The sequence below is a fragment of the Triticum dicoccoides genome, unplaced genomic scaffold (genome assembly GCF_002162155.2).
Source record: "Triticum dicoccoides isolate Atlit2015 ecotype Zavitan unplaced genomic scaffold, WEW_v2.0 scaffold144827, whole genome shotgun sequence".
Lineage (NCBI taxonomy): Eukaryota > Viridiplantae > Streptophyta > Magnoliopsida > Poales > Poaceae > Triticum > Triticum dicoccoides.
In genome coordinates, this window is record NW_021202914.1 from 37,212 (window position 1) to 48,551 (window position 11,340).

At 41.8% G+C, this 11,340-nt stretch overlaps 1 non-coding gene across 1 annotated transcript; it reads left to right on the forward strand.

The window, feature by feature from the left end:
* The first annotated feature begins 402 nt into the window (after positions 1 to 402).
* On the forward strand, positions 403 to 536 carry LOC119343878. Its single transcript, XR_005166312.1, has one exon. It is a non-coding gene; the product is annotated as a small nucleolar RNA snoR80 (small nucleolar RNA).
* The last annotated feature ends 10,804 nt before the right edge of the window (positions 537 to 11,340 follow it).

The window sequence follows — 11,340 nt, forward strand, 5'->3', positions numbered from 1 at the left end:
ATATTCGTTGCATTCATAAGATTACTGTAGTGCTCATGTGTTTACATGAACACTTTTTTAAAATAATTGCTATATTCGTTACATGAATGCATTTGTTCATGGTCGCGCTTTCCACTGCCCTCTCCTCAAGGGCATGTATCATTTTTTAAACTCTACTATCTTTTCCCAAGTCTTTATTATCTTGCCTAGCATTGTACTAATATGTATTGTTTGCTGCTAATTATCCAAGAGCCATGGGTTTTGCTTCAGCAATGGCAGACCAAAGTTATTCCTTGTGGACAGCACAAATTCTGCAGAGCTTAGTAACCATTTCACGATGATGCTCTGGTTTATGGCACTTGCAGGGACAACACAAATTCCATTTGTTTTTTTGTTCTTTGTTTTGATTGATGTGCGTTCATTACCAATTCCTGAGGATGATTTGTGTTCCTCATGGCAATTAGTCTCGGACGCTACAAGCTATTCTCTGTTGTGTGGTATATCCTGATTGGTGGCATTCTCAGTGCCAACATATCCAGGAAACGACACATACATTCATATGCAGTCCTCTGTTATTTTTCTTTTCTGTGTGTTAAATGATCTAAATGTGCGGACCAAATGATCTCATAGTTTAAATGCACCATAGTTTTGCAGAACCTCGGTACATTTACATGCACACACACACACACATTTGACTGCTGAGTGTTTGAATTATTCGAATGTGGGGGTTGGTCTGTTTATTCCCATGCTCTTTGCTGGTTTTATTTGTTCTTAATTTTTAGCCCACCACAGCTTGTACTTTTCTCAAACAAAGTGATAACAAAATTTACTGTGTATATCTTTTTAGGGAGTCCCTATACATGTTATTATTCATGTCAATTTTATGATCAAATTCGAGATATACTTACAATGAGTATTTTTGTTTGGCATCTGCCATTCGCTGGCTCAGTGGTTCAAGATGGCTTGATGCTAATATCTTTGTGATTAGTTAGTAGTTAATGTACTTATCTTCATGTGTTATCCTTAGTATTGAGACATGTGAACACACACACTGTCTCTGAACCACTTCTTCTCTGTTTACCAAATTGCAATATGCAGGGCTTCCTATTCTGAATTTCTAGCGACGACTAATTCATAGTTTCAGACTGAATCTCCATTTGCCTCTGATCTGAGCATGTGATTGACAAAAAGTGTCTTTTCCTAATTTTAGCGTTACTCTAAAAGTCTGAACCTATTTGAATCACAACTTTCCTTTGTCTTCATTACTCAGGGACTTTGAAACTTCCCTTGTAGTTTAGCCTCATATACTGGATGCTACTCGTTTACTGTTCAAGCCCAATTACCCAACCGATGCTATAGTATGGGGCTCATGTTGATGCTATAGTATAGGCATGTTAGCTGTCTGTATGTAATCTAACTTGCATAGTGTGTGTATGTGTGGCATGCAGGGAGGTGGTGATTAGGTGAACAACATATCCCTGGAAGACCTCATGTGTGCAGTGGGAGCCAGAGAAGGTGGGCTGCTTGCAAACCGCGACATCTTCATGTACAGGTTAGGTCCCGTTGTCCTCCTTCTTCCTCCGTTGATTAGCTTATGTCCGTAATATTGTTTGGGTCTGTGGCACACTTCCTGCATTTAGTTCTCCCTGGCAAAGACAATCTGTAGCACACTTCTGGCTCACGTAGTATCATGCTTGGATCTGTGCACAAATTCACAAGTTTGGATGCATCATATAACTTGTGGTGATGTTGTTTAGATTGCAGCAAGCAAGAATTATGCTATCATTCTCTTGCACTCTGCTATGCAGCTCTTGTTTATCTTAAATGCAACTATTGGTGCACTTGTTAAATGCCATTATTTGTGTTGTTTTCTTCCTTTGCATGCATGGTTATACAGTTTGGTGCCCCCATGGCCTGAAATACATTGAATTGTGGGCATCTTCTTGATATCTTGTTACTTAGGGTTTTGTTTCGGGGTTTCTTAATGTACTCGTGCTTAATAGACTGCAACACAGAGGTCACCCTCATATGGATAATGAATCATTATCCTTTTTCTTGTATACATGAGATGTTCCTAACGAATAATTTACTGGACAAACAATCTTGTTTGCAGTAAGAATTCTAGCATGCCAAAATCTATTGTCTATGTATGCTTCGGTTAATATGGACCTGAATGTCAAGGGCTAGCCAACCTGCTTAGCTAGATTAACATAACAGAAATAGTACACAACCAGCCAGCTCGTGTTTGCATTGCTGCCACATCGGCTAGCTAGATGCGATTGCCTAAGGGCTAGCCAACACATTTTACAGCGTTCTGTGTTGTAGCCAAACACTTGCTCTGTATTCTGAATACTCTAAAAAACTCTGTTAAATTAAAACCATGGTATTGCGTACCTGCCAATTAAATTACCGCAATTTTTAATACTTTGTTTTATTTGATACTTTGCTGTTAGATTTACTTCTATTTTGTTCCTAAACATTTTGTTCTACAATGTGCAGATGCTGGCCTTTCATTCAGGACAAAAAAGTGGGATGAAGCATAGTTTTACCTCATTGAGCTAGTTCTGGGAGTAACGACGTCCTTGTAACAGAACTTGTATGTGTGCTAGTTCTGGGAGCTACTTCATTGGAATAATGATGGTCCTCTAGCAGAACTTGTAGGGCTCCTGTGATAGACTCATGTGATAGACTTGGGCTGATACACTTGGGCTGTATGTGTGTTATCTGATTGTAAACTTGATGCTGATCACATTTGTATGTGTGTTATATGATGTAGCTCTTTGATGGTTGATAATATTTGAAGTATTTCGTGTGTTTTCTGTGTGCCAATTTAAATACCAGGTATTTATTTGCGTGAAATAAAAAATGAAGAATATTGCCCTAATGGCTAGGACCCAGTACTAGAACCTGACAATGGGGACCCACCTGACTAGTGAACCCAATTTAGAAAAAAAGAAAAAAAATGAAACTGTTGAGATAAAAAGGCCATGGGCCAAAAATAAAAAGGCTGCAATATTGGGCTTGGTCCATGAAGCTGACAAAAAATTCACATGAAAAAAAATATAGAAAGGCCGAATTCTTGGGCTAGGCCCATGTAGAAAACCGAATTGGACCGGGCTGAATCTTGTGCCACATCAGCTTGCCATGCTGGATGCCTACGTGGCCTGGGGAGGTTGCTAGTGACCAAAACGCCACAGTGGACATATTTTGGTCATAACCGTCTTCGACCATTCCAGAAGAAAGGTCGCTATAGTCAGTTTACGACCGCCAGCTTTTGACCTTCTGTTTTTGTTCACAAAAAGGTCGCAAATGAAAAACCATGACCTTTCAGTGACCAATACTGGTGGTCACAAGTTGACATATTTCTTGTAGTGCTTATAGCCACTGCAAAAAGCCTGAAGAAGAAACAGCAGCAGCTCGAGGCTGATCAAGATCTGCTAACAGACAGATGGACCGAGGTCCTGGCAGCCAAGGAATACGGACTCGAGCGCCCAACCAAAAGTTACCCGAACAGGAGGCCTAGAGCCTACAATACCAGCGCAGGACAAGGCGGACCGGCCACCTCGTGGCCGAGAAAAAGTGGTGTATCAGCTCGAACAACCACCTGCACCCCGCCGCACAGCAAACAAAAATGCTAATGCCCAGGGCAATATGCAGGACCTGCAAGACATATTGGAAAACAAAGCAGGACAGTCAAGATCGATCTACGGATCGTGGGATACATTAGCAACAAGTCCGGTCGGGACGAACACAACAGACCAGACTCGTTCGAACTGCGTCGTGACATAGCCCGGCATAGAGGCGCCGCACACCCCCTCTTCTTCACTGATGAAGTAATGGATCACGAATTCCCAGAAGGGTTTAAACCCATAAACATCGAATCATACGACGGCACAATAGATCCCGCGGTATGGATTGAAGATTTCCTTCTCCACATTCACATGGCCCGTGGTGATGATCTACACGCTGTCAAGTATCTTCCCCTTAAGCTCAAAGGACCGGCTCCACACTGGCTGAATAGCCTGCTAGTGAAATCCATTGGCAGTTGGCAAAAACCTGGAGGACACATTCCTTGACAACTTCCAAGGCACCTACGTGCGACCACCGGACGCTGATGACTTAAGTCACATAATCCAACAGCCCGGATAGTCAGCCAGGAAATTCTGGACTCGGTTCCTAACTAAAAAGAACCAAATTGTTGATTGTCCGGATGCCGAAGCCCTAGCGGCCTTCAGTGGGTCGGCCCTAGTGGGGGCGCCCCCCTTGCTTGGGGGGCAAGCCCCCCTCCCTGACCGCCGCCCCCCCCCCCTCTAGATCTCATCTAGAGGGGGTCGGCCCCCTTCCCCCTTCCCCTATAAATAGAGGGGCGAGGGGAGGGCTGAACACCTGATCCAAGGCGCAGCCCCTCCCCTCCCCAAGACCTCTCCTCCTCCGTTGAGTGCTTGGCGAAGCCCTGTCGGAGTACTGCCTCTCCACCATCATCACGCCGTCGTGCTGCTGCTGGAGCCTTCTTCCTCAACCTCTCCTTTCCCCTTGCTGGATCAAGAAGGAGGAGACGTCGTCCGCTTCGTACGTGTGTTGAACGCGGAGGTGCTGTCCGTTTAGCACTTGGTCATCGGTGATTTGGATCACGGCGAGTACGACTCCATCATCCCTGTTCCCTTGAACGCTTCCGCACGCGATCTACAAAGTGGTAAGCAGATGCAATCTCTCTCCCATGACTCGTTGCTTAGATGAACTCATAGATGGATCTTGGTGAAACCGTAGAATTTTTTTAATTTTCTGCAACGTTCCCCAACACCGACGTACTTCTTCCTCCTATATAAGCCTACATACCACGAAAACATCCAGGGAGCAATCGAAACACAATTTCCACCACCGTAACCTTCTGTATCCGCGAGATCCCATCTTGGAGTCATCGCCGGTGTTCTGCCGGAGGGGGATTCCACCACGGAGGGCTTCTACATCAACACCATAGTCCCTCGGATGAGTTGTGAGTAGTTTACCATAGACCTTCCGGTCCATAGTTATTAGCTAGTTGGCTTCTTCTCTCTTTTTGGATCTCAATACAATGTTCTCCCCCTCTATTGTGGAGATCTATTCGATGTAATCTCTTTTTGCGGTGTGTTTGTCGAGATCCGATGAATTGTGGGTTTATGATCAGATATATCTATGGATAATAATTGAATCTTCTCTGAATTCTTTTGTATGATTGAATTATCTTTGCAAGTCTCTTCGAATTATCGGTTTGGTTTGGCCTACTAGATTGATCTTTCTTGCCATGGGAGAAGTGATTAGCTTTGGGTTCAATCTTGCGGTGTTCTTACCAAGTGACAGAAAGGGTTGCAAGACACGTATTGTATTGTTGCCATCGAGGATAAAAAGATGGGGTTTATATCATATTGCTTGAGTTTATCCCTCTACATCATGTCATCTTGCTTAATGCGTTACTCTGTTCTTATGAACTTAATACTCTAGATGCATGCTGGATAGCGGTCGATGTGTGGAGTAATAGTAGTAGATGCAGGCAGGAGTCGGTCTACTTGTTGCGGACGTGATGCCTATATACATGATCATGCCTAGATAACGTCATAATTATTGGCTTTTCTATCAATTGCTTGACAGTAATTTGTTCACCCACCGTAATACTTCTACTCTTGAGAGAAGCCACTAGTGAAACCTATGGCCCCCGGGTCTATCTCTTATCATATCTGCTTCCAATCTACTTTTATTTGCATCTTTATTTTCTGCATCTATATTATAAAATACCAAAAATATATTAATCTTATCATATTATCTCTACCAGATCTCACTTTCGCAAGTGGCCGTGAAGGGATTGATAACCCCTTTGTCGCGTTGGTTGCAAGTTCTTTGTTTGTTTGTGTAGGTTTGTGGGACTTGTTGAGAAGCCTCCTACTGGAATTATACCTTGGTTCTCAAAAACTGAGGGAAATACTTATGCTACTGTGCTGCATCAAACTTTCCTCTTCAAGGAAAACCAACGCAAGCTCAAGACGTAGCAGTGATCTACCCCTCCATCGGAAGCCTGTGCACGATGTTTGCGGCCAGGTATCCAGCCTCCCGAAGCTTCGTAATGTCCTCCTCTGTAACGGAGGAGGCCATCCACTTGCCTCCGACTCTGGACATGTCATGCATGGCTTTATGGAGAAGGTGAGAACTTGGGCGCTGGAGCTCAAGGTTGCGAGAATGGATGAGTAAAGGAGGAAGAAGGCGTGGGTGAAAACGGGAGATCCCTATCTCTTTATAAAGGTGGTAGAAACTGTGTGGCTCCCCACTTGCCTGTCAAAATTGCTTATTTTGCAAGCGCCACGATTGATGGCGCGGTTCGGTTACCCATACCCGTATTGATGAGAGTTCCGCAATAAGGGGACACGATCTCTACTTCGATAAGACGTGCCAAGGAAACCACCTCGCAATATGTGCGGTAGCTAGTTGTGAAAAATGGTTCAAATAATGACCGGGCCATGGCGTGATGTCATGCCATGAAAAGTTGTCAGCAGATTAGATTTGTGGAATATTGTTCTTTCTACGGTGGTGTGTGAAATTTGTTTTGTAGAGCCGGACAAGATTCATGTGTTCGAAGTTTATCTTGGAGTTTTCGGAGATGGAACCCGCCTTGCAATGCCGAAGACAATCTGTGCGTCGGACTCATCGTCATTGAAGCCTGGTTCAGGGGCTACTGAGGGAGTCCTAGATTAGGGGGTATTCGGACAGCCGGACTATATACTTTGGACGGACTGTTGGACTATGAAGATACAAGATTGAAGACTTCGTCCCGTGTCCGAATAGGACTCTCCTTGGCGTGGAAGGCAAGCTTGGTGATTTGGATGTATAGATCTCCTTCTCTGTAACTGACTTGGTGTAACCCTAGCCCCCTCCGGTGTCTATATAAACCGGAGGGTTTAGTCCGTAGGACAAGAACACTCATAATCATAGGCTAGTTTCTAGGGTTTAGCCTCTATGATCTCGTGGTAGATCAACTCTTGTAATACTCATATCATCATGATCAATCAAGCAGGAAGTAGGGTATTACCTCCATCGAGAGGGCCCGAACCTGGGTAAACATCGTGTCCCCAGCCTCCTGTTACCATTAGCCTTAGACGTACCATTCAGGACCCCCTAGCCGAGATCTGCCGGTTTTGACAGCGACAGTCGTACTGAGGAGTGTCATCTGAGTACCACTGGCTGGCAATCTCCTCCGGATCCCACTGATAAAAATACTATCGATGACGGTCAAGTGGTGGTTCCGACTCAGGCACTGGAGCTGATGTCTGACCCCGGTGTGCGTAAACGGCCTCCGGCAAGATGAGAAACGTGCCTGAAGATAAGTCAAGCAAAGAGGGTGCAGGCAAGCTAATAGTTTCATTGTGGGTCTTATTAAATCTCAACTTATACTTAAGCATTTTATCATCATTTTTGACAATGAACTCATGTGCTACCATACTCTTATAATCTAGAAAAGTAGGGCGCAGCAGCTTTCCTCTTTCTCATAATGCCTAATAGGTATCCTAAGGTGTTTAGCAAGGCGTGAAGCATAGATACCTCCAAAGATGGGGAACTTGGTATGGTTCAGCCTTAATCGTTTAGGAATATTAGCGCCCATACTAATAGAGTTATCAGGAAATAAAGCATTGAACAAAATAATAATATCAGGAACACTAAGGTTTCCATAGTTTCCGCGACCAATTAAGCATCTACTAGCAAATATTGCAAAGTAACCTAGAACAGGAAAGTGTATGCTAGTAATTCTTGCATCGAAAACCTTCCTCGTTTCCCCTATAGTAGTAGTATCAATAAATCCATCCACATCTTTACAAAGTGGTTCCTCTAATCTGCCCTCGAAGGGTATCTTGCAAGCCGCACAAAATTCATGTAGTGACATCTCCCTAGTCTAATCATATAAATGAAACTCTACGGAAGGAGGTGATTTCTTAGGATGAAAGTAAAAAAAATTCAAGAAAGTATTAGTGAGTAGGAGATACTGATCGAGCTGGTCGTGGAGGAAGTCGGTGAGTCCCGCATTGTCAGCGAGAGAATAAAAATCATCATGAATATCGATTGCTCTTAAGAAATCATCACAAGGCCATTCACACGGCCGAACTTCCGCGACACGAGGGAGATTATACTTGGGCTTCTTATTCTCCTTGGTTTGTTTATCCTTTGAGCTTTTGCTAGAAGAGCCCCTCAAAAATCTCCTCATTATTTTCTGAAAATTTCTGAAACTTTTAGTAATTCAAAATAAAAGTAAACCAAACTCAATAATATTGATAGCAACTACTCCCACAAGTGCCTAGAGACTATATCATGCATTAGAACTACTTGGGGCCAACAAAATTTGACATGCAAGCTCAAGAACAGGGTCACCTTAGCAGCAAGAATTTGCAATAAATAAAGCACTAGAACAAAAACTAATTGGACCATTGGAGGAGTCACATACCAAAGAACAATCCCCCGAAGTAGTTTTGTGAATGGAGCTTTGAGAAAGGAGATCGAAAATGGAAGCAAAATGAGCTAGAACTCGTGCTTGAGCTGGTTGGTGATTTTTTTTGGAAGGAAGAAGAAGAGCATGGGTGCAGGAAATAGTGTAGGAGGGCCACCAAGGGCCCACGAGGCAGGGGGCGTGCCCTGGACGCTCGTGGCCAGGTGCTGGCTCCCTCTGATGTGTTCTAAGTGCCAGATATTCTCAAATATTCCAAAAAAAATCATATTAAATTTGCAAGGCATTTGGAGAACTTCTATGTTCGAGATATTTTTATTGCATGGATAATTCAAAAACAGACAGAATATACTATTTTTATTTTATTTATTATAAATAACAAGAATTAACAGGAGGGAACATAAAGTTGTGCCTTCTAACTTCATCCATCTCATGCTCATTAAAAGGAATCCACTAACAAGGTTGATCAAGTCTTGTTAACAAACTCCTTCCGCATCACATGAAACCGAAGAAATTTCTAAATGACACTAGGTTACCTCAATGGGGATACGAACATCCCCAATAATAAGAATATCATACTTCTTCTTTGCAGTACGAAGAGGAATTTGGAAACCTCCAATAATAATTGATGGAATTTTTCCAATAGAATTTATACTATGAACTTGAGGTTGTTTCCTCGAAAAGTGTACCGTATGCTCATTACCATAAACATGAAAGGTGACATTGCCTTTGTTGCAATCAATAACAGCACCTGCAATATTCAAAAAGGTTCTACCAAGGATAATCGACATATTGTCGTCCTCGGGAATATCAAGAATGACAAAGTCTGTTATGAGAGTAACGTTTGCAACAACAACAGACACGTCCTCACAAATACCGACAGGTATAGCAGATGATTTATCGGCCACTTGCAAATATATTTCAGTAGGTGTCAACTTATTTAATTCAAGTCTACGATATAAAGAAAGAGGCATAACACTAACACGGGCTCCCAGATCACATAACGCAGTTTTAACATAGTTTCTTTTAATGGAGCATGGTATAGTTGGTACTCCTGGATCTCCAAGTTTCTTAGGTATTCCACACTTAAAAGTATAGTTAGCAAGCATGGTGGAATTTTCAGCTTCCGGTATCTTTCTTTTATTTGTAATGATATCTTTCATGTACTTAGCATAAGGGTTCGTCTTAAGCATATCGGTCAACCGCATATGCAAAAAAATAGGTCTAATCATTTCAGCAAAGCACTCAAAATCCTCATCATCCTTTTTCTTGGATGGTTTAGGAGGGAACGGCATGGGTTTCTGAACCCATGCTTCTCTTTCTCTACCATGCTTCCTAGCAACAAAGTCTCTCTTATCATAACGTTGATTCTTTGATTGTGGGTTATCAAGATCAACAGCAGGTTCAATTTCTATATCATTGTTATTGCTAGGTTGAGAATCTACAAGAACATCATTATTAGCATTATCACCAGTTTCATGTTCATTACCAGATTGTGTTTTAGCATCAGAGATAGAAATATCATTAGGATTTTCAGGTGTGTCTACATCAGGTTCATTCGAATCATGCAAAGTCCTATCATCTTTCTTTTTCTTCTTTTAGAAGGGCCAGGTGCATCAACATTATTTCCCTGAGAATCTTGCTCAATTCTCTTAGGGTGGCCCTCAGGATACAAAGGTTCCTGAGTCATTCTATCACCTCTAGTCACAACTCTAACAACATTATCATTTCTCTTATAATTTAATTCTATGAGCAATTCATTCTGAGCCTTAAGCACTTGTTCTACTTGAGTGGTAACCATCGAAGCATGTTTACTGGTGAGTTTAAGTTCACCCTTAACTCTCACTAGTAGAAAACGGAGCTTTAAAACCGGTTTGTAAGGGCCTTTAGTGCCGGTTATGGAACCGGCACTAAAGTGTGGGCACTAAAGCCCCCCCCCCCTTAGTACCGGTTCGGAAAACCGGCGCTAAAGTGCCACCACGTGGCGTCAGCTCGCGCCCTAGTATGGGGGACCTTTAGTACCGGTTGGTGTTACCAACCGGTACTAAAGGTTTTTTTTTTTGAATTTTTTTTGAAAATTTTGGAAAAAAAATTTGATTTTTTTTCGACTTTTATTTTTTCTGAATTATTTGATGATTTAGTCTCTAATCACCTCTCTTAACTGCTCAAGTGTGGATCACTCATTCCAAATCATCTAACTTCTCGACCGGTCACCCATCCCTCTCACTACTCCAGCCCAAGCACGCTTAACTTTCGGGTTCTATTCTCCTTCATTTCCGAGTCTGCACTTGTTGTTTTCCTGACAATAGTAAGATGTCAATCCTATTAACCCTCAGGAGTTTATCTTGAGCATGAAGTCACACATTTCACCGTTTGAGTTTGAAACTATTATTCTAAAAAAACAGTAATTATTTAGTAACGCTAATATTTCTTGAATAAGTTTGACCATAGTTTGACCATAGTTTGACCATAGTTTGACCAAAATTCAAAAAAGTGAAATAACTATTTAGTAACACTAATATTCTTGAATAATTATGTAGTAACATTAATACTTCTTGAATAAGTAGTTTGACCAAATTTAACCAATTTTTTTTAAAACTGAAATTTGACCATATCTTTTTTTCCTTTTCGAATTTGAGGATTCTAAAAAATTCCAAACAGGCCGTAGGCGGTCTCCATCGGATGCGGATTTTCATGCTTAATTTTTTGATATATTATACGTTTTTTTCCGACATTGTATGCAAAAGTTATAGCCGTTTTACATTTTTCCCTACACTTTTTGCAAAACATGTCCAAATTTAAGTTTTCAATTTTTCCTAACTAGTAGATATAGTAATATAACTACCTCTCGAAGGATTTTATTTTTTGAAGTTTTTATCATTTTCTTTTGATTTTTTCAAAAC